At 43.2% G+C, this 27954-nt stretch overlaps 1 protein-coding gene across 3 annotated transcripts in view; it reads right to left on the bottom strand.

The window, feature by feature from the left end:
• Positions 1–27954, bottom strand: part of PLEKHG1 (pleckstrin homology and RhoGEF domain containing G1) — a 248201-nt gene that overhangs the window by 111474 nt on the left and 108773 nt on the right. Inside the window, exon 1 of one of the 3 annotated variants that reach the window (XM_077149266.1) lies at positions 4755–4860. The exons of the other annotated variants lie outside the window; for them this stretch is intronic. The gene's annotated coding sequence lies outside the window, so the exon portion shown is untranslated. Of the gene's footprint in view, positions 1–4754; positions 4861–27954 lie in introns of those variants that run through there. 3 annotated transcript variants of the gene reach the window in all.

Genomic DNA, 27954 nt, shown 5'->3' with positions numbered 1-27954 from the left:
AAACTCATAGAGACAGAATCCAGAATCCAGGTTACCAGGGGACAGAATCGGGGTAGGGAATGGGGAGTTCATGCTTAAATTGTACAGAGTTTCTATTTGGGTTGCCCGTAAAGTTTTCGCAATGGATGGTGGTGATGGTAGTGCAACATTGTGAGCACAATATAACTCACTGAATTATATATTTGAATGTGGTTAAAAAGGAAATTTTGAGTTGCACATATGTAACTAGAATAAAAATTAAAAACAACAACAACAAAACAAAACACAAAAGACTGTACAATACAAAGAGTTGTATTGTAAACCATGGACTCTAGGTAAGAGTATAATTATAAAAATGTTTTTTATGAACTGAAACAAATGTACCATAATAATGCAAGGCATTAATAATATGGGAAATCTTGTACTTTATGCATGATTTTTCTGTAAAGCTATAATTTCTCTAATAAAAATAATAATTTCTGAGAGTTGTAATATACGTTACAAGTGATTAAAAACAGCAAAGATGCTTAAATGTGGGTGCCAAGGCTCATCTAGAAGAGTGGGTGCTGGGAGGTCACCTAGGAGGGTGGGTGCTGGGGTCACCTAGAGGGTGGGTGCTGGGAGGTCATTGAAGAGGATGGGTGCTGGGAGGTCATTGAAGAGGATGGGTGCTGAGGGTCACCTAGGAGGGTGGGTGCTGGGAGGTCACTGAGGAGAGTGGGTGCTGGGGTCACCTAGGAGGGTGGGTGCTGGGAGGTCATTGAAGAGGATGGGTGCTGGGAGGTCATCGAAGAGGATGGGTGCTGGGGGTCACCTAGGAGGGTGGGTGTCAGGCGATGGGCTGGGCTCATGTACCATGTAGGGACTTAGTCCTAAAGGACAGCTTGAAGGCCCCACCTGGCCCCATGGGACAGTCACTGGTTAGTTCATACATGACTTAAATTTCTGCTATAGCAAAATCATCAACTTGTGAAGTAAAGACCTTTCCTCTATCTTGCAAAACATTGAAAGTCCCCATACTGTGTGCATGAATAGCAAGGGCATTAATATTTTAATGTTTTTTTTCCCTTTTTTAAGGACGAGCTCTTTTAGGACAAGTATATACGTGTAATTATACATCTCCTTTATATTTACCTCAATACCAAGTATTTGCTGAATGAATGAATGAATAAATATTGCTTGGGGCCAGCAGAGTGGAGACACAAACATACAATGGCAGAGAGGAAAAGAAAAGGAAAGAAATAGTTACATTTGAGCACCATATGAGATCCATTCACACCTGAGAAAGGTGGAGCCTTAGGTGTCTCCATATTTTCTTAAATTACAAGTATTTTCTTAAATTTCCACCTGAGCTCTGCAATGGTCTTTCTCCCCAGGCCTTCCTGTCTCCTGAGACACCACCAGTTCCCTGCTCTGTCTTGCAGCAGACTTCAGTGCATGCGACAAAATCCATGCTAAGGCAAACAAAGGCACCAGTGCAGCACCCCGCTACTTCTTGCCTCATCGTTTATTTGCTAAGATTAACAGTAGGTGAAACGGGTTGTGTGTGCTCAGCAAAATTTCCTTTTAAATGACAGTGAGATTGGACAACAGATAAAATCAGTGTTTTGCACATTTTTGCCTTGTTTGGTGAGAAAAATAGCCTTATCAGAAAGCAACTCTTTTTAATTCCCTCCAGCCCTGGCTCCACAAATGGGAAATATGAGTGCTATTCACGGTATCGCCACCAATACAGCACCAAGAAAACAAACCTGCCAGAAAGGACCCTGCGATCCCAGCCTGGTGGCCTCACTGGAGGAGGTCAAGAAGTCCTGCCATTCAAAAACATCCCTTCCGGGTGCACGGGTGGTTCAGTGGTTGAATGCCCACCTTACATGCGGGAGACCCAGGGAGACCTGGGTTGGATTCCAGGACCAGGCACCACCACCCCCACCCCCCGCCCCCAAAAAATCCTTTCTCAGAAGCCGGCCTCAGGCCTGGAATTCCATTAGAAACCAGCTTGTTTTGGTGCAAGAAAAATGTCACCAGTTAAAGCTCATGCCCTGGAAGGGTTATGGTGTCTTCACCACAGTGGCGTGAACTGGCCTGTCCATCCTTCCAAGGAATGATCCCAGTTCTTTCAGGAATGAGCCCCCAGTGGGGTTGTCCAGGGGGGCTGGGAGCCCAGACAGAGTGCAGTTCCAGGGCCATGACCAGGTCCAGCCTGGGGTGGGGGCAGCGATGGATGAAAGAAGGGCCCTGGGAAAGGAGAAGGGCAGAGGCACCTGAGGCTCAATGGAAGACACGGCTTCATAACCAACCTTCCAGTTTCAGATACAAAGGTTTTTAAGGGATATTTTACAGTATGAGGAATGTTTCCAACAAAGAGCCTAAGCATTTAAATGCTAAGGGGGCTATTTGTCTTGCAATCTAAAATCCTGACATTGTGACACATCTCCCAAGACAAATAGTGAAACTATTTTCCAAAGCATGGGCCACCGATGAAACATTTTTGTTACTTTTTAGTCTATTAGAACTTTTTTTCTTTGAAAGAAAAAGGCATTAAAATTAACTTTCTTACGAACAGGCCAAGAATAATTGCAACAAACATCCGCATCAGCTACCCAGCAAAAGGCACCCGGCACCCAGCACCTGCTGACATCCCTTGGAGGATGCAGCTTCCTTCCATGTGCTGCGTAATGGGCTGACACCCCTCGCAGTTGTTGTTTATTGAAAATCTATATGCACTCTCACAGTCTTCTCTAAACCCAGAAAACTCCACCTTGTTCTTGATAGACAAACCAAACTATGTACTTGGTGAGACAAGCAAAAAAGCCAACCTGCATTTTTTTTTTCCTTTCTGAAGGGTTATTATCTAAGAGAAACCATTTTATTAGCAAGTCGTGTTTGTTTTCATAAATTTCATCAGAAAAAGCCATGGTGTAAGGCAGAGAAACGTTTCCCGTATTCGAGGAACAAAATGAGAGTATTTGTTGTTAGTCCTGGGGTAATGAATCTGATGATAGCAACCAAGCTAGAAATGCTAAGTAGTTAGCAGTACTCAAATCATCCAACTGGAATGATAATTTCCCATCTCCCAACTGCACTGAAGTGCCAATATTGAAGCATGGGCCATAAGAATTTTAGAAAACAGACAAGCAACCAAAGCTCTTTCTTTGCAGCATCCTCACTGCTCGGGCCCAGCTGTTGTACCGACTTTGCAGGGCACATGTTCCAGGAGGCTGGAATCTTGCTCTTGGTTCACGAGTTCCTCTATGTGCTCTTTTCTCTGATTCCACAGCAATCATTAGCTCTATTTTCTACTTTGCTCTTTTATTAGGATATTTTGGTCTTTATTTATTGGAGATGATGAAATTGAGTCCTCACTATTTCTGAACTGGAGAATTTTTAGATATCAAGCAGACAATATGTTACAAATAGTCTCTTGATGTCAATAAAGTATCAGCGACACTTTGTAAGGACTCCACAGCAAGAACGATCTGTGCTGTGCACAAAGAACTAATTACCCTCTAAGAATGCAGGCTGTTTCCAGACACATTTTCCCCCCTTCTGGAGATAACACACATCTAATTCATTCATAACTAAAGGCATTCAACACACTCTATACTTTATAAAACACTCTAAAAATGTACTTGACCTTGTAGAAGGGCCTCAGATGCTCCTTAAGAACCTGCAGCAATATGCCTGAAAATATTAATGAAATCAAGACTATTGTAGTTTGAGGTTCGTAACCTTTATGTGGGCTTGATAAGCAATTTCGTGCTTTGGCTGAGGGGCCAGATGAGCCCACTCTGCCAGCCCCTTCCTTCCTCTTCTGCCTGCCCCAGCTCCATGGTGATGGCATGGGGGGGTGGGGGTGGCTGGCCCGCTGGCTCTCCTCCTGTAGACCGAGCGGAGTGGGTGCAGAGAGGCAGTTACCCACAACAGCAGAGGGAGACGTGAGCTGGCTGCTCCGCAGTCACGAGCTGGTGGAGAATTTTCCCCACGGTGAGCGCCATCATTTGGGACCAGACCAACCTGTTCTCTTCCCCCACCCCCAAAGCTCAGCAAAACATCACAGCACAGCAGCTGACATCTCACCTGCGGGAGGACGCGCTTCCTAGGAACAAATGAATTCATCTCAGGGGAGGTTCTCTAACTTTCAGACCCTAAGTGGGGGTTTCGAGTTCTCAATACATGGGCCATAAGAATTTTCGAAAACAGACCAGCAACCAAGTACAGGGATAACCCCATTTGGGCAAACAGCTAAAAAGGCCAAATATGCATTCAGGTCCAGGGAAGTAGGACTTCTGCCCCTTCAATGAGTTGAGATGACTTGTTACACTCCATACATATATATATATTTAAACTAAAGAAGGTAAAGCGGACAGCCGGCAGACTGCAGGTACATACCACAGCAGTCTTAAAATGATCAGCTGTTGCCACGTTTGCTGATCTCTGCTTCTGGGGACTGTGGCAGGCACATGAACCACGTGTTGCCCCTACCTTCTCACCTCTCAGCTCCTCTTTACAGTAACAAAGAGCATGAGGCATTCACTCACCCTCCCTTGCCAGGACCCATGAACGCCAAGGGGTTGTGACAAGCATCAACTAAAGGCACCACGTGAGACGGGTGTTGGGGAGAGTGCAAAGCGCAAACAAGAAGCAATTGCTCTGCTTTCTAAGTGGTCTCTTCCCTACTTTTAAACTGTCCTTCAAACCGTTCTAATTTTAAAAGTAGATAGCAACTTTAGGTTGACCTCAGCATCAAGCAAGCTTAGGTTGCCTTTACTTACATTTTGCTTTCTCGTTTCAGAGAGTAAGCCCAGTTTGCTTCATCTTTGGTCATATATTTACTCGGTCTCCAAATTGGGAGCCAAGCTTGCTGAAAGTTTTTGTGAGTCTAAACAATTGTTTGATTCCCAGTTCCCACAGAGGGGCATGAAGTAACTTGTTTATGTTAAAAGTACAAAGGGCAGGGAAAAGAGCTCTCTGTCCCAGCGCAGGTTTGCTGCTAATTAGGTCAAGAAACAAGTGTAACAGAATTTATTTTGGTTTATTCAGAACACAAAAACGATTGAGTCCTTTACAAGTATCTGAAAGGAGGAAAGAGAAGAAAGGAGAAAAAAGCAAAACATGAATGCGAGCTGGCTGAGAGGTGTGAAGAGGAGGGATTTCTTCTACTGTCACTTTACCTTGGTTGCTGCATTTTCTTTAATGAATATGTATGGTTTATGTCATTAAAATACCAGAAGGACATGAATGCATGTGAGGTTTTGCCTCTTGTGCTGAAATCTGCCCCCCTCTGCCCTGCGCTGTGCCCTGGAGACTGGTACCCTGTCTACACACACACCCTCGGTGGCTGGCATCAGTTGGGGTTGCCTAAGGGGAGGCAAGAGGGGAGGGAAATTGGAGTATTTCTTCCCACTCCCTGGCTGATGAGGGGCCCAGGATTGAGGGGTGGCTGTCACATGGCTGTAGCTCCCTGTGGCTCCTTTGGTGCTATTTTGTCCCCTTGCTTCTCAGGTTGAAGGATGGTGAAGACTTCCTGCTGTTTCTGGGTGCTCCCCACCCTTGCTGACCCCCAGCCCTAGTAGCCCCTTCATTAAACTCTTTGTTTGAACACTGAGCAAGCATGGTTTCTTACCAGGGTCTTGGCTGATATAATTTCATACTAACTCCAAAACCTTTGGTCTACAAAACTGATAAAACAGTCGTAATTTTCACATGGTGGCATCCTGCCAAAGTTTAGTTCCCTTTTTTTTTATTTAAGGCCTGCTTGATTCAGCTCAATGAAAAAAAACACTTAGGACGTATTCTATACTATAAACACGTGTTGAATTTGGGATCTACTGACCTATTCATTTACTCAACAAACATTTATCAAGCACCAATTACGGGCCAGGCACTTTTCTGGGCATTAAAAATGTGGCAGTGGCCAAAAAAGATGAAAACCACTGCCTTAGGGAGCTTGTTTTCTCTTGGGGGATACGAGAGCTGAGCTTCTATGATAATAGCATCTCAATATGGGAAAGATACTTGACAGTTTTCTAATCTAACTCCTTCCCTGGTGTTTGAACACCACTGTACACTGACAACAACCTCTCTTAGTGGGGACACTCCTAGTAATGGGTTTGGATCCCATTCAGACAATCTACAGCCCTTCAGAACAGCTGTTATCTTTAAAATATTTTCTTATATTGAACCAAAGTTCTTTAGACATAGGCCGGCACAAGACACATCACTCATTGGCACTTCCCAGCTCCTTCATTCTTTGAGGTGTGCTCTCAGTTGAGTAAGGACCCTGAGCCATTCCTGGAGGCAGAGTTCAAATTGGGGAAGGAGACTGCCCCTTGTGGTGAGGGGAGTATGGGGGAGTTACTTAAAACTTCTGTCACCTTCTCCATGCATTTCAAAATCTTGCTTTCCAACTGCTTCCACCAAAATGCTTTGAGAGTTCTTATGAAACTCCCGCCAATTTACTGCTGTAAAAAACTGTTGAAAAGATTCTACTTTTAAAGAATGGCCTTTGAGAAGAAACTATTCTTCCTGTGCCTCCCAAGTCACACTCTAGATACGTGATGTCCAAAGGCACCAAGTTTGGCTGGGGATATGGACACTGCATGTTCACACAAGGAAGTGGTTCATTGTGACGTGAGACACATCCTATACCAAAAGGCATGGGGGCCATGGAAGCATAAAAAGGGGAACCAGACTGGGTGTGTGGCGGTCCATGAGGCTTTCCAGAGAAAGGAGGAGTGATCTGAGGGGAAGAAGAAGTTATTAACTTCCCTAGGGGCAGCTCTGAGGAGAGAAGAGTCCATGCAGCTCATTCCTCCCCATAGCCATGGATGAAGAGGTACCAGGCATCGGCCAGTGATCATAGAGTTGGAGCTTTTCCGGATAATCTTGTTGGCAACTATCCTGTCCCATCATTCATAACCTGTTGGCTGCCACAATGCCCCTTCATTAAAGTGCCTTTTGGTTCCTTCCTCCACTTAGGGGTGACCGTCATCTTCACATTTGCAAGTATTTGTCTTCTCACTTCTCAGTGTCCTCTGCCCACCCTAAACAGAGCTCCCTGGTTGATTACTATGATCCCATTACTGCCCAATCCCTTGGAAAGGGCCCTGTATAGGGTGTGGTCACAGTAAGTCATGCCAAAGCTTTAGCTGCCCAGCATTTTCAATCAGCTATAATCAGATTTAAACGAATGCAAAGAGAAGAGGGATCACAAAGGATGGACATGGGCAGGGGTGCTCCCCTCACTTTGTCTGGACACTTCCAGGGGCCTTACAAACACACCATGTGCATTTGAGCCTTGAGTATTTCCCAACTTTCCTGGGGACTCAAAGGGAAGGACAACTGCTCCCATTGAACCCTGGGGCTCCACCTATAGGAGTCAGTACATGAGGACACAACAAAATGGCAAACCCGGCAAGAGTCATACTGCTCTAGGAGCTCTGGGGAATTGTCAGTTGTCACAACGATTGCTGGTTCCCATCCTAGTAATTTAATCATAAAAACACCCCTAGAGCTGAACTTATTCTGTCCAATCTAAACTATCATTCACTGCCTGAGAAATGATGGGTGTGAAAAAGGGCCGGGTCTGGCTTGGAAGTGCATGCAATCTCAGCTCTGCTAGACAGCTCTGCCGGCTCAGAAAGGTGCTAATCTCTTTGGCTTCCAGATTCCTTCTTGATTAGAAAATTAGAGCCCTGAATCTGAGATTTCAGAATGCTTCCTACATCTACAAATCTAGGGTTCCATAGTTTTGGATGATTTGTCAATGTCATGACCCACTTTTTAAACTCCAGATAGTCTCTCTTGAGGATCTCACAGGACTTTAGGATCTGAAAAGTGGTCCCACTATTATAGCCAGATGTTAATGGGTTGAATTGTGTCCCTTCAAAAAGATATGCTCAACTTGTACCCCCGGTCTGGTGCATGTGACCTTATCTGGAAGGAGGGTCTTTGACGATATGCAGATGAGGCCAAACTGGATCACGGAGGCCCCTAACCCAGTGTGCCTGGAGGAGACACAGGCACAGAGGAAGAAGGTCACAAGAAAACCAAGGCAGAAATTGAAGAGTTGCAAGCCAAGGAATGCCAAAGAATCTGGCAAACCACCAGGAGCCAGGAGAGAGGCAAAGGGGCAGAATCTTTCCTACAGGCTTCAGAGAGAGTGTGGCCCTGCCAGCTCCTTCCCTTCAGACTTCAAGCCTCCAGAACTGTAAGTCAATACATTTCTGTTGTTTGAAGCCACCCAGTCTGTGATTCTTAGTTTCGGCAGCACTGACAAATTAAGACATCAGATAACCATGACCCGATGCAAAAAACCCAGGAGCTTGTGGCCTTTGCATAGGGAAAATGCTTTAAATATCCTGAACTTCCTATGGAGCAGAACTTGTGATAAGACTCCTTCACCCAACTGTTGTCAACAGGAAAATGCCTACAAAAATAATTTTTTAAAACATCATCTGACAGTAAATCAATGCCTGGAGTCCAGGTCATGCTTTCAACTTCTCCTCTGAGGCCATCTCCACTTTCTGCAAGATTGCATTCTGGAAACCAGGTTATGAAGTAGATTACAAAATCACTTATTTTCCTACAGGGACACTATCATAATTTGGGGTTTGCTTCCCAACCAAGTATCTGACTTAAAATACTCCTGGAATAGCAGCAACATAAAAATTTCCTTAACGGCACAACTGCGAAGCCTGTGCTCCTATAACAAACAGATCCCATAAAGTATGGTTTGTTCTAAATTATGCAACAAGCTCACAAACCTTCGAATATACATGCAACTAAAGTGACTAGGACAAGGTCATGGTAATGGGTTCAGCCTCCATGGAGACTGGGAGACTCCATGGATGGATTGATTGACTGATTGATTTACAAGGGGTCTGTCTAGGATGGGTCCTGGGATTCCAATATTCTCAGGTCTATCTCACAGATACTGTGGGAGCTAAGAGTGTGCTGGAGGCAAGAGATTGCGGAAACTCAAATCTCAGAGCCTGGGAGGGGCTCAGAGGAAGGAAGTCTGGCATCATCAACACAATTAACAAAAGGGCACAGGGCTGGGGAGGTGCTGGTTTCTCATGCCATGCGTGGCAAAGACTCCAGCTGGTTCTCCACACCTGTCCTAGTGGTAGGAGCGCCCAAGAGAAAATAAAAACTAAGTGGCTAGAAAAATCGAAGTGAGAGATAAAGCAGGCAAAGGTCCCAGGCAATCTGGCTGTGGGATCCTTCCATCAAACAGACAAAGCCACAGGAGGAGACAGAGCTGCTTCCCACACAGGGGAGAGAGGCAAGCATCAGCAGCGAGGGGGAGGGCTTTGCATGGTAGACCAGGTGAGTCCCCACAGAGAGCAGGGGACTCCCAATGTCTCAGTAAGTGTGGGGGGTGCAGCCTGGGGCAGAAAGGGGTGACAGAGAGGCAGAGGCCATAGGGAGTGAGACAGGCACTGCCCAGGGGTTGAGGGAAAGGGCTGAGGTCCCATGTGTATGCAGCAGGAAGAGACCACTGGGCTGGCAAAATTTGGTTTATTAATATGACTTCATCAGTATCCAAGGGATTTTTTGGGGGGAGGTTTGTTGCTGTGAGTTGGAAAGTTCCCCAGAAACTATGAATTGAGGCTGAACGGGCAGAGTATAACCTGCAGAATATAATCCCAGGTGAAAGCTGGGATTAAATGCGTTTGAATTGATGACCCAGATTAGAAAATCAGGTTACTTTGCATTAAAAAATTGAGATTTCTTTTTTCTTGGGGAGAGGGGTGAAGGCAGGATGGGGAACGTGCCCCCCCCCCCTCCAGAAAGGAAGAATAAAAGTCTGTCAACACGAATCTCATATTTCCATTCAGCAGCAAGGGTGGCATTGAGTAGGAGCCCCGCTCACTCCCTTAACCCAGGCTGTGTGCTTTCCAGCTCACCACAGTCCCCACCACTCCCTTTAGCATCCCACTTGCCCTCCCCTCCTCGCTGACATGAGCTAGCTGCCTGGCCTGGAGACATCTGACTCTGGTTTACACACATGGACACATTTGACCCTTACACTGAATACAGGTTAGTAGTCCTGGCCACCATGACTAGAAAAAATCTGGTTAAGACCAACTTATTTCCCCTTCAACTCATAACCATATCACAATGAAACATAGAGAACTAAAATTATTGTTGCGATTTGCTACTCTACACGAGATTAGGCAATATAAGGGCCATCAAGACCGAAACAACCATGGAAAGGTTTGAGACAGGGAAGAGGGGAGAGGGAAGAAGGTTTACAGAAGAGGGGAGGGGACAAGAGTCAAACCAAGGATCAGGACGTGGAATTCTCTGCACCATTTCACCGCAGTAGCTCCTACTTGCATTCGTCTTCTCTTTATATAGTAACCAACGTCTTGTATCCTAGTCATTCTTTCACACACCCACCACGTTTCAATAATCATGAAGGAGTTAAGGTAGAGGAAGCAGTTTAATTGGTAACTCTGTCAAAGCAAACAGCCAAATAATTGGCGTCACTAGTTTTTGTCCTTGAAAAATCCTGGTGCCACAAATAGCCAAAAAGCACATGAAAAGATGCTCAGCTTTACTGGTCATCAGGAAAATGCAAATCAAACCCCAAATGAAGGCATTTCATACCCACTAGGATGGCTACAATTAAGAAAAACGGAAAAGTGCAGTGAGAATGTGAAATGGTGCAGGAAAACTGTTCGGAGTTTCCTCCAAAAGTTAAACACAGAATTATCGTACTGCCTGGCAGTCCCAGGGACTCAGACACCTGTACAGCTATGCTCACAGCAGCGTTGCTCCCAACAGTCGACATGTGGAAGCAACACAAGTGTCACCTGACACCTGACGAATGAATGGATAAACAAAACGTGATATACACGTATGGTGGAATATTATTCAGCCATACAATGGATGAAGTTCTGCTACCTGCTGTAACATGGATTATTGAAAGCGTCATTCTGAGTGGAAGAAGCCAGACACAAAAGGACAAATATTTCAGTGATATGAAATATCTACACTAAGGAAATTCATACAGACAGAAAGTAGGTTACTGGTTACCAAGGGCTAGGGGAGAGGAAATGGGGAGTTATTGCTTAAAGGGTACAGAGTTTTATGTTTGGGGTGATGAAAAAGTTTTGGTAATGGATGGTGGACATGGTAGCACAATGTTATAAATGTAATTAAAGCCACTGGACTGTGCACTTAAAAATGGTTAAAATGGCAAATTTTACGTTGCATATATTATTACTAAAAAAAAAAAAAAAATCCTAGCGCAGTGAGACAAAGCCTTTGCCCTTGCCTAAAACATGGCACAGTGAGCTGGCCAGGCAGCTGACAGACCCTTATGCAGATATTGAAGTGCAGATTCATTCTGATGCCTGTCTGAAAACCAAGCCAAGATCAATGATGATTGTCCAAATTTACATATCCTATGCTCATCTTATAAAACATTAGTTTTGTTTCACCTTTGTTTTAAAGCAATAGGACAGGAGTTGGGACTCTGAATTGCAGATAAAGCTGGAAGATGGAGTCATGGGTAAGTCCTCCCCTCACTGGAAAGAGCATCCTGGCACTTTGACACTGATCATTTAAGAAGACACCCAGAGGCATTATTTAATCATCAACATTTTTCCAAGGAAGTGAAAAAATACCCCATCCTTCACACAGCAGCAATGTTCATTTGTTTCTGAACCCTGGAGATAACAATTTTAATGCAGAAGAAGCCTCAGTGGGGATTGGCAGACTTACCCGCATCTTTATGAAGAAGAAATGTCTCTGATATGTGATACCTCCCCCAGGAGCATGAGGAGGGGAGAGGGGGCAAGCGGGAAAGAAAAATAAAATTGACCACTTTCCCCTAATCCAGATAGGGTAGAAAAAAGGAGAAGTGCTAAGAGCTTCCCCGAGGGAGCAAACTACTCCGGGCCCAGATGAATCAAGCAAGTCTGACAAACCTCAGATGATGGAGCTTGCTTACATTGGTTCTTCACGGTTTTGACAGGCAACTGCAATGGCACAGGAGCCCGGGCTTCCTGGAGCCTGGGGCCTGCTAGTGAGCGTGCCCAGCAGAGGTGGACCAAAGAGGGTAGGCCATTCCCTTTCCATGCCTCCCTGGAGATCCTACAGCCAGCAGAGCTAGGCAGGAGGGGTCTGGCTCAATCTCTTCTGCACCAAGTCCCACTCCTTGGTTTTATTCATTTATTTATTTTTAAAATTTCCTCTGAAGACAAGCTAAACCATTTCTAACTTCTGAAAAAAGAGCGCTCTGAAGCATATCTTCAAGATGAGACAGGCATTTCACTTTTTTGTACTCTTAGAGATTTTACTCAGACACTTTTTTTTGTCCTTTTGTCTGCCTGTCGATCTATTTTTAAAAAATTGTATTGTGGTAATATACACGTAACATAAACTTTGCCATTTTAGCCATTTTAATTGTAGTTTGGTGGCATTAATTACATCCCCAGTGTTGTGCTACCATTGATGCTTTTCATTTACCAAAACTTTGTTTCAAACAGAAACTCTGTACTCATTGAGCAGTAACTCCCCATCCCCTTCTCCCTCCAGCCCCTGGTAACCTGCAATCTGCTTTCTGCCTCTATGAGCTTGTATTTAGACCATTTAATACATCAGTTATCATAACAGTAGTGTAGACCAAATGCTTGGGGAATGGAATTGGTGATTGTTGGCATGCGCATCAACAAGCATTCTTCCAGCTGTGGCCCAGCACCTCCTAAATCACCATCAGCTGGGTTTTCAACAAGTAGCCAGATTGCTGGGCCCTATCCAGTAACTACTACCCCAGAATCTCCAGGGATGGGGCCCAGGAACAGGCTTTGGCAGGGAAGCTCCTTGGGTGATTTCCTGTATATAGCGTGGGTTGAGAACCACTGCCCATTTCCAGGGCAGCTCAAGGCTGGCTCCAGTCCAGAAACACTTCCCTCACCCCTACCCATTCCACCATCCTAAAGTAAGTAAGAATTAGTCAAGAACCAGTTTAAGGTTCAGGGAAAAATCCACTTTTGTCTTCAGACTTGTGTTTGCTTTGAAAGAACAAGAAGCGTCATGTAGACTCACGTGAGATGCTGCCCAATTCTCCAGAAGGAGACCAAATGGAGATTTGGGTCTGAAGCCAAAAGGGAAAATTAAGAGGACATTTGTTGCTATGGATTCTCCCTTCCCCTCAGAAATCCAGAATGGAGATGGCTGTTTGGATAGTGGTGGGTCTGCCCTTGGGATCCCAGCCCGTCCCTAACTTCAAATAATTGATTAAGGCTGATTTTCAACATTCTAACAGGTAAGCAATAGGGCTGAACCATCAGCCATTGGGGATACTTTCAACACTGAAATTCAAGGACCAATAGAAAGTAACATTTGCTATTGTTATACTTACAGTCTTTTTTTTTTAAACTTAGCATGCAAATAGATGAGTGAAAAAAAAAACCAACTCAGTCTTTACCAGAGTGGAGCTTCTACAAAGCAGCCAAACCGAAAAGTCTTAACCTTAATTTAGTTATACCTTCAGGGACAATTACAGTATACAAGTCATTTCCAAGGCACTGAGTGCATCCAGCTTGGTAAAAAAAGCAGATTCTCAGGATGGGAATGTATACTTGCATTTTTTTCTTAAAGCATTTCTTAGCCAGAGTTGAAAGTCAGGGCTGTGCTGCAAGAATATTAACATATCTCCAAATAAGGTAACATCCTAACAAAAAAGCAGAGAATTTCGTAGATTGTTTTTTCGAATTTTATTTTATTTACAAACATTCCATTTCCACCAAACGTAGACTCCCCTTGCGCTCATCTCTTGGTAAGCACTAACCTACTTTCTGTCCCTGCGTTTACTATTTCTGGACCCTTAAAGTTGATGTCTACTACAAGAATACAAGAAGTGGCTCTTCAAGTAGAGCATAAACTTTCCAATGGACAGAATTAAACTAAATTGTAAGGGTGAAGCGAGTGAAACTCCAAGGATCTAAGCTAACCTACTTTCATTTTGGAGACAGCTGGCTGTCAGGAGAACAGGGTGCATTAGGAGAGAGGAAGCGAAGAATGTGATTTTATTATGAGACAGAGGATCCGGCCTTGACTTTCCCTCCCTGGCGATTCACATTCCAAGGACCTTGACCATTTTCTCATGTAAGACCCAAATGGATGGAGGGAAAATGATGAAGCTCAACAAGATGAGATGCTCTGGTGTTTGTGGGAGCAAAGGAGAGAGAAGTATTGCTGTAGGAGGTCCATGGGGTCCCTACATGGGAACTTCAGAAAATCACAGTGTTGCTGAAGTAGCAAGAGATGTCCATGCCTCATCTGATGAAAATTTAGTTTTATATTTTAAAAGTCTAACAGCTAAACTTGTGATACCTAAGGATGAATTATGGAGAAAGATGTACTTAGTTTCACATTGTGGACCTATGCTAATGGACTGATTATATGCCATCAATGGACCTCAAATTCTTTCTAAAATCAGGATGCCATCTTTATTTCACAGGGCCGCCCTTTGGTTTAAGTGATATGACACTTACCAAACAGTCATAGTGGCCCTTGGCACCAAACAGGCACCCAGTAATAACAGCGCACTTCCCTTTTGCATAGACACAATCAAATGGTTCAAAACAAGCCAAAAAGCAGAGAGGTCTAAATTCATTTTATTTGTTTATTTTCAGCTACCACAGGGAGGTAACCACAGGTCTCACATGCATCATTGTTATTAGATTTACAAAGACCCCTAATGCCTTCCTAGACATTCCTATGGGAATGTTCATTCTGAAAATACTCGGGTTTCCATGCCATCTGTAGATACACCCTCACGTGGAGTCTTCCCATCAAAAAAGAGAAACTTTAACAGCATTAACTTATTAGCTTATTTCTTTAGCAAATTTAAGAATATTTTTATGCATAGCCTTGAAGAAAACAAAAAGCTGTACAGGTTATGATGACTGCCTTCAGAGTTTCAGAATTGTGTAGGGGAGAGAGACAGGTATGCTCCCAGTTAATGCATGAATACTTCTAAAGTGCCAGGCACTGTTCTACACACTTGAGGTCAATTCCTTACAACTTTGGGATGCAGGTGCTGTCTGTTCCACTTTATGGATGAAGAAATCAGCCCACAGGGAAGTTCGGCAGGTTGCTCAGTAGTGCAATACTTTCCCAGGAGTCAAACCCAGGCAGTCAGATTTCAGAGCCTGGCCTCTTAATCCTTAGGCAATATTTCCAGATAGTCAAGCTTACGTCACTCAAGTTACAGAATTGGAGAGCTTGAATGAGTGCCTTGAAGCCAAAGAGGGACTTGGAAATATATTAGCACAGATTTTTCATTTTATAAGAAGACTGGAAAGAAGTCCACCCAAGTAATCCAGTCCAGAGGTCCTCTAACTCCAGATGGCATCCTTAACACCTGGAGGGCGTGTTCACATGTGGGTTTGGAGGCCCCACCCCAGAGCGTCTGATTCTGCAGGTGCGACATTTTCTACCAAGTTCCCAGCGGATGTTGATGCTGCCAGTCCTGGGAAAACACTATGAGAATCCAGGATTGAGTGAGAGGCTGAGCTGGAATCAGGCATCTGCCTCCCCACTTCGCCTCTTCCGGGTGAACGGTGGCTCCCAGCTGCTCTAACAGTGCGGGCTGAAAAAGGCATCCAAGCGCCGTGTAACAGCACATGCCTGGCGCCCTCCTCCTCCTCATTTAGCTGGGACACCTGACCCATGACACCACAGTTCGCCATAGTATTGCAGTTGCGTCATCACCTCCTATGTCCACCCCAGCACATAGGCAGTTTGAAATAATATGGACATGTTTATTGCTGAGAGTAAATATTATTCTCATTGTGAGCTATTTACCAAAAATTGTGATCTGGAACTTGGCTAGCAGAAGCCAGCATAGACTGCAGGGGTCTCTGGATAATTGCCAGTATTTATCCTCAGGAGGGAAGGATCATTAAACAATTTCAAAGTTTTACTTTTGTTTACATGACAACTCAAAAGGAAATTCTTTGCTTATTTGTTTAGCTAAGAGGATCCACTCTCTTCACTAAGGTCCCTTAGAGAGTAAGCTATTTTGAAAGTAGGGATGCTTGTTTGCTTATTGTTTAAAGTTACCCCATTTGCCCTGGCAGGATGTTCTGAGGCCTGAGCAATTTAGGAATTGGAAGGTACTTATCATGCAGCCTGGCACATACCCAGGCTCTCTCAACGCCACACAGCTCTCACCATCAGTGCTCTTATTGTTTAAGAGAGCCCACTGGTATGTCCCTTTGCTTGAGCAAGTAGGCAGGGCCAAAGGGTAAGGCCTGATGTGAGTAGATGGACCTCATAATAAAAAAACAATAAAAATCTCTTTTCCCCATTATAAGGTGACCTAGAGACAACGACATCTGAGAAGCATTTGTGGAACAGCCACATATACATGAGGCTGATCATCTGTTACATGGACAAAATCTCTGAGGACTTAATAATTGGTAGTCACTTAGCATTTAACCAAAGCATCTTTCCTGAGTACCTGCCAATTCATTTCAGCCTCAGGTGAAAGTTCTGGAAAATGCTTATGCTTTTCTTTGTGGCTTAAACTGTTATTTTGAAATAAATATAAACCCATAAGGAACTGCCAAAAAAAATGTACAAGGAAGTCCCATGAGCCCCTCTCCCAATTTCTGCCAATGGTAACACTTGCACAGCTATCGTGCAAAGTCACAACCATGAATGACACTGACATTGGCATGAAACACAGATGTCATTCAGATTTCGCCAGTTTTAAAGACAGTTACAGTTTGATCGTGAAGGACATAAAAACAAAGGGAGGGAATAAAATGGGAACAAAGGCAATGAACAAAATCATCCACTGCATGTCATCTGATGTGACTTTGAAATCTGCCTTTGTACTAGCTATGAGAAAATTTTTTTGTTTGATTTTACATGTGCAGGCACCAGGAATCGAACCCGGGTCCCCAGTATGGCAGGTGAGAGCTCTGCTTGCTGAGCCACCATGACCTGCCCGAGAAAAATACTTTAAAAGTTAAAAAAAAAAAACCAAAAAAACTAAAAAGAAAAGCTTCTATTAAATTTGAAAACTATCAGGTCAATTTTAAGCAAAAACAAAAGCAAACAAACAAAAATAAACCAAGATGTAGAAAAAGGCTTTCTTCCCCAAAACACCAGAAGAGAAAAATATTTCAGGTGATAACGACTGGCAGGCCAGAGGAAAGAGAAAAGGGGTGGGGAAGAGAGAAAGATGGAGGAGGGAAGGAGGAAGAGAGGCAGAGAGGGAGGGAGGGAGGAAGACATCAGGCAAATAAATTGTATAAATAAGATGATTCCTGAAAAAAAATTTTTGTTTCCCAGAGGCTGCGCTTAAGAATTATAATCAAACCAACCTGTTTTCAAATCATCTGTAGATAATGGAATTGAGTGAAGAAGTTGTAATAGAGCAATTAGAATTTAACAGATGATTTATGATTACTGAATCATTATATAGATGCCCCTTTTTACTTTCTGGTGTATTAGAGTGGTCAGAGGGAAATAGCTGCGATTTCTGAACTGTAATCCAGCTTCCCTGATCTCTGATGATGATTGTATAACGATACAGCCTTTACCTTGTGATCGTAAAAACTTTGTCACTGACCCTCACTTGTACCCCTGTATCCTGTTTTTTCAACTTTAGAGTCTTAGGATGACTAATAAAAGGTCTGAGTTAGTCCAGAACTAACCTACTCCAATTCCAAAACTATCTTGCTGGATGAAGCTGGATCTAACCAAAATGGGCCCACCTGGTAGATGCGTTAGCTTAAATGTTAACCTGCAAGTCACCTGTACCTCAGTATAAAGCGAAAAATCACACTCACCATTTTCTTGTATATATTCTGTGACGAAGCATGTACTCAATCCGTACATAATAATTAGATCACCTCTAATTACATCATCTAGAGCCACTGTGCTCATTATCCTAAACCCTGGCCATCTTTTCATACTATCAAACTATCAGAGTTATTCGAGTTCAGGGAGATAGTTTTATCTGATCTCCTGCTTTACAACTAGCAATAAACTCTTTCTCTCTTCAAAACCCTGGCATCTCCAGAACTGGTCATTTGAGTATACTGGGTAGAGAACCCACCGATTTTGATTGTTTTCAAAGTCACGTATCTGCTTTTGAAGTGAGAGGCGAGCCCAAGATTTGATGTCTATCCATCCCAACCCACCCACCTGGCTCCAGCAGGCACAAGATCTGCTCAACTGTTGTAAAAGACCAAGTGAGAACTTTAGAAATTAAGTGCCTGCCCTAATGGGTACATTTCCTCAGGAAGTCTTTTGAAGCCCCATTACTATGTCTGCTGCACATTACTCTTCTCAATTTATTCAAGTTTCCAAAAATATTCTTCCCTGAGCATCCTCTGTTTTCTTTTATATATTTGGAAATAAAAAAACCAGAATATCTCAGTTAGCTAAAACAGATATTCTACAGCTCATTTTCTATAAAATTTAGCCAGTTCAGGGAGTCAAATCATGTATAGGCTAAAAACTTCCTTAATGAACAAGTATCTCCCAAAACTGATACAACTCAAGGTGGTCCACAATCATGTCCTTAATCACAATATTTGAAAAAAAGACCACCAGAAGAACTGAACATCTTCAGCAGCTCCCGAGAAGCAGATTCTCCAGGTCTGTCCAAAAGGAGGAGAATGGCTTTCTCACTCTGGTTAACTCCGTGGGGCCGGGCTGGATTCCTCACCACAAGGAAGCTGCTCTGGTATTAGGAATCCAAACACAGCCTCTTCCCTTTGTTAACGGGGGAACTGTGTGTGTCCTTCTCTCCCACCAGCAATGCTGGCCAGAAAAAACAGAGATTTCAATAGGTGAGGAAGCCAAAAGCAAGAGGACTCCGCTCCGGCTGTCCACAAAGAGACAGGAGCCCCGCTGGGGTCATCTGAATTCTGAATGACCAAGCAGATCTTTCCCAAAGGACTCTCTCCTTCCAGGACCAGCCCTAGGCAAGATTTTGAAATAGGAAAAGCCTGTCCTGGCCCACACAGCTGCCGCCTCCCCTATCTCCAGGCATGCCAACTCACTTCCCAGTTGAATATCCTGAGATTGCTCCACTGCCCTCACATCTTTCCGTCGGGGGGCCCCCCCTCCAGAATGAAATCCTTGACTCCCAGCTCAGTGCTCTTTCCACCGCCCAGAGCGGGTCAGCCACCTAAGCAGCTCTGGGGGTCTGTATAATTGAAACTTTACTATTTCATCCACGTTTTGCTTTACGCTCTAGAACTGAGTAATTGAGATGGTCCCTACTCTTTCAGAAGCAAATCAACCCATATATTCTATGTCAACTCCTAGAAAAATGTTTAACTGTTTAAAAGCATTCATACATTTTAAAGTACTTTTTGATAGTAAACCACAGACGGTTTTCAATCAAACTTAAGCAGAAGTTTAAAAGTGTGCGCATGTGTCCTTCCAAATAATGAAAACCCAGGAATATTTTTCGTAAGGCCATAGCATTCTTTTGCATATTCTTGGTAATTCAAAAAAGGAACTTTATACTTTTTTTAGTATACCAAAGTCTTCTATTTCATAAACAGAAATATCTACTTCTATAAGAGCTGTAAAGATTGATTTTTCAAACCACAATAACTGGTAGACTCTCTCACACACAGATGGGCAGAGTTACCACACACCCAAAGAATACTTCTATAGAATACTATTGAGAACCTTTTTCCTTTGCAGAAATGATATCTTATACCTGGGGCTTAAAAACGGCTTGTAAAATGATGCGCATGAATTGGTTATTCAATTTTCAAAATCTGACTGATGAAAGAGCCCTTTTGGCATTTTGCATGGACCTGCTGTTATTGTGAAAAACACCCACAAAGAGGAAGAGATGGGCTGAAGAAGCACAGACCCTGGAACAAGTATTAACGCCTCTCCTAAGGAGGGAGAGTGTCTGTGTGTGCATGCGTATGTGTGCAATTAGAAGGTCAAAGTGTTTGGCACAAGACTTAACAAGTGTCTAAATGCTATCCCCTGATTTTATTTTATTTTATCCTTGCAGATCTGATTCCGGAGCTGGGTGGGCAGCTGTGGGCGCTGCAGGCCTTTAAGTGGCTGGGGCTCTGAGAGGTGGAAACATGGCTTACAGACCGTGTCCCACCTGTTGCCCCACCACGGCCTCTGGGTTTTAGTACAGATTCCACTGCCAGACTCCTCAGGACTTCCAGCACCACCTATCCAAGAACCAATTTAAAGGATATATAGCCTTTAAAAAGTCCTTACAGAGGAAGGGCATTCTGAGATATTTTTTATGATCTGAATTGTTCCTTATGACAACCTTGATATGTAGCCAGGGCTTCTGCCAAATTTTTAGGTGTTTTGGGGGCTCCCTGTCCCCCTGTGTAACGCGTATATAATGAGAAAAATGCCCCAAGCTTGCTTAAAACTAAGTGTGAGAGTGGTCGAGACAATAGTAAATGAGCAACTTTTAAGATAAAGTGTCTAAATGTAGGCTGTTATTCTGCCGTAGTTTTTCTCCTCTTTTCCTGACGAGTATGATATGAATAGGGACACTCAGAAATCCCTCCTAGTCATGAGGTCACATTTTGTTTTGAAAAATTTTCAATGGCCAGATAATGTTTCATGATGGAAACATTAGGGCCAGATACCTCTGCAATCTAAAAAAAAAGTTAAATTGCTGAGCGCTTAGGTTTGTTAGACCCGGCAGCCAGCAGTTTATAGGAAGCCTCTCTATCAGTACTCATAAGAATTCTATTATCCCCATTTTAAAGATGGGCAATTCAAGGCTTAGGCAAGCTGAGTCATCAGTCCAAGGTTACACAACTTGTAAGCAAGAGGGCCAGCTTTCTGTTCAAATCTGTCCACTCTGACCCATTGTTCTTAGTTCTTAACCACTGCCCTATACTTTAACATTTCAAGGAAAGGGGAATTAGTTCTTTTCTCTATGAGGAAGAAAGACTTTTCGGCAGTTTAGGATCCCAAACTGTTTAACAGATATGTTTCTAGTGAATTCCAAATATTTTCTGCATCCTTATCTCAAACTAAGACCAACAAAAGATAACTCAGCAGCTAAAAATCAAAGGACAATATACTATGTGTTTGGTGCTCTTGAGCAGCTTTTCAAAGTGATCAAATATGGAAACTTTAATGTGCAAGAACACTGAGCAAAATGTGAGTTCTGGAAGCATAGCGCATCGAGTGACCTCTTAAAGAAAATGGAAACCTGGGTCGATCTTTCAAGTTGGACAAATACTGTTCTTTGGAAGAGACACTTGTTGAAACTCATCATGGACAAAAGGCTTACAAACATCTGAGAAAATGAGGTTCACATGGAAACAAAAACACAACAGGAACTCCAGCACGGAGACAAACAGATGCAGCATTTCTTTCCGATTCTTCTCAAGGTCAGTGTTGCTTATTAAAATTTAATGCAGGAATAATAAAGAATCAACCATTCCAGTAGTCCAGGGGATGTGCTTATGCTGAGGTTTTTTTAAAAAACACTTTGGTTTTACAAAAATTTCCTAGCAGAGGAGGCAGAAGGGAGTGAGGATCTATAAAGGAGCTCAAATTACTAAGAACTGACCAGAAAACATCTAAAAGATAGGAAACCCACAGTCACAAAGATGGCATCATAGTAACTAATAAAAAGAGGAAGCATTCATTGAGTGATTACTATGGATTGGGTACATTTTAAGCTTTATTATTATTTTTCTTAATTAATGAACTCATTCCATCCTCAGGACATCTCACAAGGTAGGTGCAGTCATCATCCCTGCTTTTTTCACAAGAACTGAGGTCCTGCCAGGGGGAGCAACTTTCAAAATCACACAACTGGTAAGTGATGGAATTGGTGTTGAGGCCAGGTAGTCTGACTCTGGGACTTAAACGTTTTCTCCCTGTGCTGTGGTCACTCCCTGCAGTGGGCCCTGATTAGCAGGGACAGGCATGTCCCCATGGCCGACCTAATGGTAGACATAAACAGAATCGCTGCCACACTCATACGGCCAAGGCTCTCCTCTACTAGACTTGAGATGTCTCTCACTGAGTGGATCACTGTCCAGCTAAAGAGGCAGAGCTCCCAGTTAGGAGCCAGAGCACAATAAAGAGGAGTGAGGCCACAGCTACATGGGAAGCAGGTGCCCCATTTGCTAGGAAAAGAAGACACAGCTCCCTCCTTTTTTTTGGCCATTTTACCCTGCCCTGAGAACTAGCCATGAGCTCCCTGAGACCTGAGCTGGGCCACACATCATGGCTTTGCACCCACACTCATGGCCTTGGGCCAAGCAGATGCTTGATGGATGTTGTAGGGCATGCTGTGGCTACCCACACGGTGGGTACCCGTGGCTGAGAAGCAAGTGGTGGATGTGATGGGTGGGGATCTGCAGTGAGAAGGGCTGAGAAGGCAGCCAAGTGATGGAGAACCAAGCCATGGAGGCCGTGAAGAGATGGAACACATATGGGGTGACTCACCTAACTGGGGAACTGTGCTGAAATGTGACAAAAAGAGAGGCTCGTTAGGGATACAGGACCGCAGGGTACCTCCCAGGGAATTTGAATATAATTTCACAGGCAACCAGGATTGCTGCCTGGGAATATTGGGGGAGGAAGGACACAGGCACAGGCTTTGTTTGCTGCCACAAGAAATTCTGACTTGCAAAAACAGGATGATCAGAAAGAGAGAAGCCAAAAGTCAAGAAGCAATTTCTAGGAAGGTGAGGGGTGCAGGGGTGGAATGGGAGTGATTAATTCAGACATTTTGGTTGTTCTGACTTTTTGACATGCTGAATCACAGGCCCCCAGTATGCAAATACATAAATCCTTACCCTACATTGACCAAGGAGGGAGAACAGAAACACTTAAAGAAAGACAGTGAACAGCATCTGTCCACCTCTGTTCCTTAAGCCAGCAAGCACTGAGAGGGCTTCCTAGAATTCTGCCATGCCCTTTTGAGCAGGGCTGATCTCAAACCCAGAGTCCTTGGTGAGGAAGAACTATCAAGAATAATCCATAAGGGAGCAGAGTGATTGTCACAGGTGTTTAGAGTTAGCGGAGACTAGTATTGAAATCTGGCCTCCCAAATCACTGTTACTGGAGAGAGCTGGGCAAAAGGTCTTTTGGGTCTCAGTTGTCTCATGTATAAAATGGGGACAATTTGGATCTTACTTGCTAACAGATAAAGCTCTTGGCCAGTTTTCTGGTACATAAACTTATATGTAATTGATAGGGCTCAATAAACAATAGCCATAATAACCCCCTTCTACTTAGGACATCATGTACAATCAGTTAACTTGATTCATGTCTCTTAGGTTCATCCTTTCTCTATCCACTGCCACTCCCCAGTTTCTGCATGAATCACCTCCTGTGGTGGTTTAAAGCTGTATGTACCCAGCAAAACATGTTCTTAAATTTAATCCATTCCTGTGGGAGTGAACCTATTCTGTAGGAACTTTTCATGAGGCTCCTTCAGTTAAGGTGTGGCCCACCACGTTCAGGAGCAGTCTTAATCCTCTTACTGGAATCCTTCATGAAGAGAATGAATTCAGACATGAGAGAGAGAGAGTGCCACAGGAAACAAGAAGCTGAAACAGAACCAAGAAGAGAAGGAAGAGACCAGGAGATACCACCATGTGCCTTGCCATGTGACAGAGGAGCCAAGGATCACCAGCAGCCAGCTCCAGAATGCTACAGGCTTGAGCAGAAAGCACTGTCTTGATGATGTCTTAATTTGGACCATTTCCCACCTCAAAACCATGAGTGAATACATTCCCATGGTTTACCTGACTCATTTCATTGTATTTGTTCAGCAGCCTAGACAACTAAAATATCTCCTTAAAAGGTCCTTCTACATTCAATCTTGTGCTTCCTCAAGCCATCTCTTTACACAACCCTGTTCTAATACACAGGTTGCAAGTTGCCCTTTTCCAGGACAGCTTGATAGAGCTCTCAATGCTCTACAGATTAAATGCAACCTCCTTATCTTGGCATTGGGGCTTCCAGGCTGTGGCCTGTAACTCCAGCCACAATGAACAACTCAACATCCCCCGCAAGTCCCATTCCTTTTTTCACACCTCCATGCCTTTGTTCATGCAAGTACTTGCTCATCCCACTGTTTTCTAAATATGAAAACCATTGGCACCTGATAGTGCCTTTGACTTTCTTATTTCCTGACTGTATGACTATTTAATTTCATTTGTTTTTAGTTGGTTGACTTAAAGCATTGTCTTGATGATGTCTTAATTTGGACCATTTCCCACCTCAAAACCATGAGTGAATACATCCCCATTGTTTACCTGATTCATTTCATTGTATTTGTTCAGCAGCCTAGAAAACTAAAATATCTCCTTAAAAGGTCCTTCTACATTCAATCTTGTGCTTCCTCAAGCCATCTCTTTACACAGCCATGTTCTAACACACATCATCAAGACAGTGAGAATTGGCACTGTGATGAAGACTGGGTGTTCATTTTCATAGTGAGTTAAAAAGACAATGTGTAACAACAGCAAATATCTACTTTTTATCGGCCCTTAAATGTCAGAGTTGAAAGTACGCTCAGTGGTTGGGAAGGCCAATTCCAGTTCTAGTCACTGGGGAAAGCCTCCTCTCTTACTCAGAATGAATCATTTCCTCCTCATATCCATCTAGCACTTACTTCATTCTGTCTATTTATATTAAATTTGTTTTTTCTAGTTTACTCTTTCTGGGGATCAAGGATAAACCTTAGTGATTCTTTTATCTTTGTAGCATGTCCGTTAGTCTAACACATACTAGCAGCTCATTTGTGAACACAAATTGAATGATGAACTCCAGTTTATATTAATTAAAATAAAGGGGCTCTCATCAAATGGGAATGACTGAATTAAACATGAGAAAATGCAGGGAAAGGGTTATGCACCTGATCTTAAGCTAAGTAAAAATATCATAGGTCACGATTTGGAAGTCTATTAAATTCCATCAGAAAATGGTGATAGATAAATATAATGAACTATTTAAAGCATTATTGTCAAAATGGTCATTGCTATTAGCTGTAAAATAGGATTGACTTTATTTTTGGTTTATAACAAAATGCAAAATATGGTTAGTTCATAAACAGACAGTATACCAGGCTGTGGTGTGCAGTTTCTCAGGGCTCGTTTTACCCTAGCTGGAAACTGCTAGGCCAGGTTGGGGGTGAGATGAAAATCCCAGCCCGGGCTTGCAGACACTTCATCAGGCTACCCCAAACTGCTCCCAGGCCAAATGAAGGACATGGACCAGTTCTGGTTGGACCAGAACCCAGGTCCATCTCCTGCCCCTGTTCCTCCAAGCCTAGGCTAGAGCTGAATAAGGAAAGCAGGTTTGGTAGAATGTACAGAGGCTTAGTCACATTCTCTTTAATGACTCCATGAAACTTCTCCCAGGAGCTCCATAAATATTTGGCAATTGACTGACTTTATCATGTGACTTTTCTCACAGCATGATTGTTGAAAAATAAAGTTGGCTGAGATTGATAGCCATCCCTTCTCTCCAGGTGGGAGGCTGAGTTTGGGAAGGAATTAGAACCATTCCACTGAGAGAAGGAGAAGCTCTGCCCCGGATGACATAATGAAGGAAACGGTGATTTGGAAAGAATCTTAAAAATTACTCAAAGATGATTATAGGCTGCCACTAAGAAATGAGGAAGGAAGGGCTTCCTTTTTGACCACAGGGTGTACAGCCCTGCAGTTCAGAAATTATTATTTTATATTGAGGCCAATGACTATATGTCTTTGAAATAAAAGAGCAATAATAATTTAAGTACCTGCTATGGCTTATAAAGCACTAAGATGGATTGCACAGGTCATATATTAAAACCAGACTTTATAGCAGCATGCACTTCACGTTTCTAAAGTCATGGCTATCTGAAGTTTGTATGGGTTCTACATACTGCCTGTAGAACACTGGGCATGGCAGAGTTAGAGTTTGTCAAGACACGGAAACCCAGAAGGGATCCCTGTTTAGACAGGAAGGAAGACCACGGTGGGGGCAGGGAAGGGGGGCAAGCAGTGCCTGCTGCACAGGCTAAATTGCAAATGAGCAACACAACCAACAAGTCTTTCAGGAGTTCTGGGAGGGAGGGAGCTCTGAGCTTGAGGGGGCGTCACCGTGGAAGGAGAACAGAATGTATGAAACAATCATGAAAAATAAACAACAACAGCAAATAACTCCATCACAATTTAAAGTTTGCAAATGTCTATTCTTGATTGGATATCTGAGGTGGTGGGTGGGGAAACCATCCCTTGGCAATTTTCAGTTCACAAACGCGGGTTTTATTTTGCATTCTTCATCCTTTCTCTCACATCCTTCACACCTTCGTAAAGAGTCTAAGCATGATGAGATCTTTTTTCTTTTTCTTTCTTTCTTAATTTTTTTTTTTGGTATGCCTATATATAAATTTGGACAGACCAGGTGAAAACTTAGCGACATTTTGTATTTAAATATGAAGACTGTGAAAATCCACCGAAATTCATCTTGTCTTCACTGTCCTTATTCCAGAGAGGTGTGAAAAGGTTTCTAGACATAGTAGCAGCTTCAGTTTCAGCTGCACTGCTCGCAATTCCTGAGCCCAGCACCGAGAAAGAATAACCAGGCACAAAGGGCCAAGAGTAGTTATGAGTTTAAAAGACTTATTTCCAGTCCCACAGCCTACCACTGGGATACCCCATTCACCCCCAATAACAAACATGACCACATACTCCAGAAAAACATAAACGGGCACTATCAGAGTTCTAGGTTAGATTTTGACACATCACAGCGGCTTATATCATATATGGCCTTTTTATTCAGTTATTCTATGAAGTGGGAAATCATTGCAACTACACTTTTTATGTCAAAAGTTAATATAAAAAAAAAGTTAATATCACTCGCTACCCCAAGGAAGAACAAACTAAAGCATGAAGACAATATTCTTGTTTTATTTTTTTTTTCAAATCTCTCTCCTGGTACCTAAAGGCAAAACCTTAAAAACCATTCACCTGTCCATACTAAGATGTACTTATTGACTCTTTGTCCCGCAAGGATTTATTCTGCCATGAACTAGGGCATGCCAGATTAAAACATATATATATTTTTAATATTGATCTATGGACACTGCTTTTAAAGAAACAACTGAAAATAAGATGCACCCTAAGAGTCCCTGCACTCTTTAATGATTGGAAGCAAAAAATGCCAGGAGATTGAAAAATACCCAAAGGAATTTGTGAACAGTTTAGAAATTAAGGCATATTAAAAGGAGGAAGAAAATAGAAGAGAACTAAAGCAGAGTATCCTTTGGAATTAGCAGAGTTCTCTGTCATCCTGGAAAGTGCCGAGTCTTGGTGGGCTGGGAAGGGTATGGATGGAAAATGTTCCATTTACAGTCTGGGCAATGTCCCCACGCCTGGGGCTCTTCACTACAGGTGTCCCTGCAGTCCACTAATCCCCTCCCCTCAGCTCTTGTTCCTCATCCATAAATGAGGGAGCAGAGGCAGGGGATCAATGTTTGATTGAAACCTCTTATGGAACCTCCAGGTTTTCCACACGCTGACGCTTCTGGTAGTTTAGACTACAGAACCATTTTCTGTATTACGGATACCTGGTTAAATAACTAACATACCATCCTGCAAGGAATATTTGACAGACTGCTTTTAAAATATTACCTTGCCTTGATCCTTCTTGAATATAGTCGGTTGCCTGAGAAGTGTGGCCAGAAACCACTGTCAGAGCAAAGCAGACAGTGGGACTATAGCCATAGATCAGAGCAGGCTAGAAAAATTTTCTAAGCAGACGTAGAAAAATGCCTGGCACATTTAGGTTTTCCGTGCATGTTTGTGGAAATGAAGCAATTATTGCATTTACTGCTTAGGAAACACTCAGGGCTGTAGGTCAGATAAAGGCAATTTGGGGGGCAGCAGGCCAGCTCAGAATGCACCCGAGAGTTTATGACTTCAGGGCTCAGACTTGCTTCCTCCATCAGCTTTGTGTTCTCTC

Source organism: Tamandua tetradactyla, chromosome 2 (genome assembly GCF_023851605.1).
Source record: "Tamandua tetradactyla isolate mTamTet1 chromosome 2, mTamTet1.pri, whole genome shotgun sequence".
Taxonomy (NCBI): Eukaryota; Metazoa; Chordata; class Mammalia; order Pilosa; family Myrmecophagidae; genus Tamandua; species Tamandua tetradactyla.
This window is presented reverse-complemented; position numbering and strand designations above follow the sequence as displayed.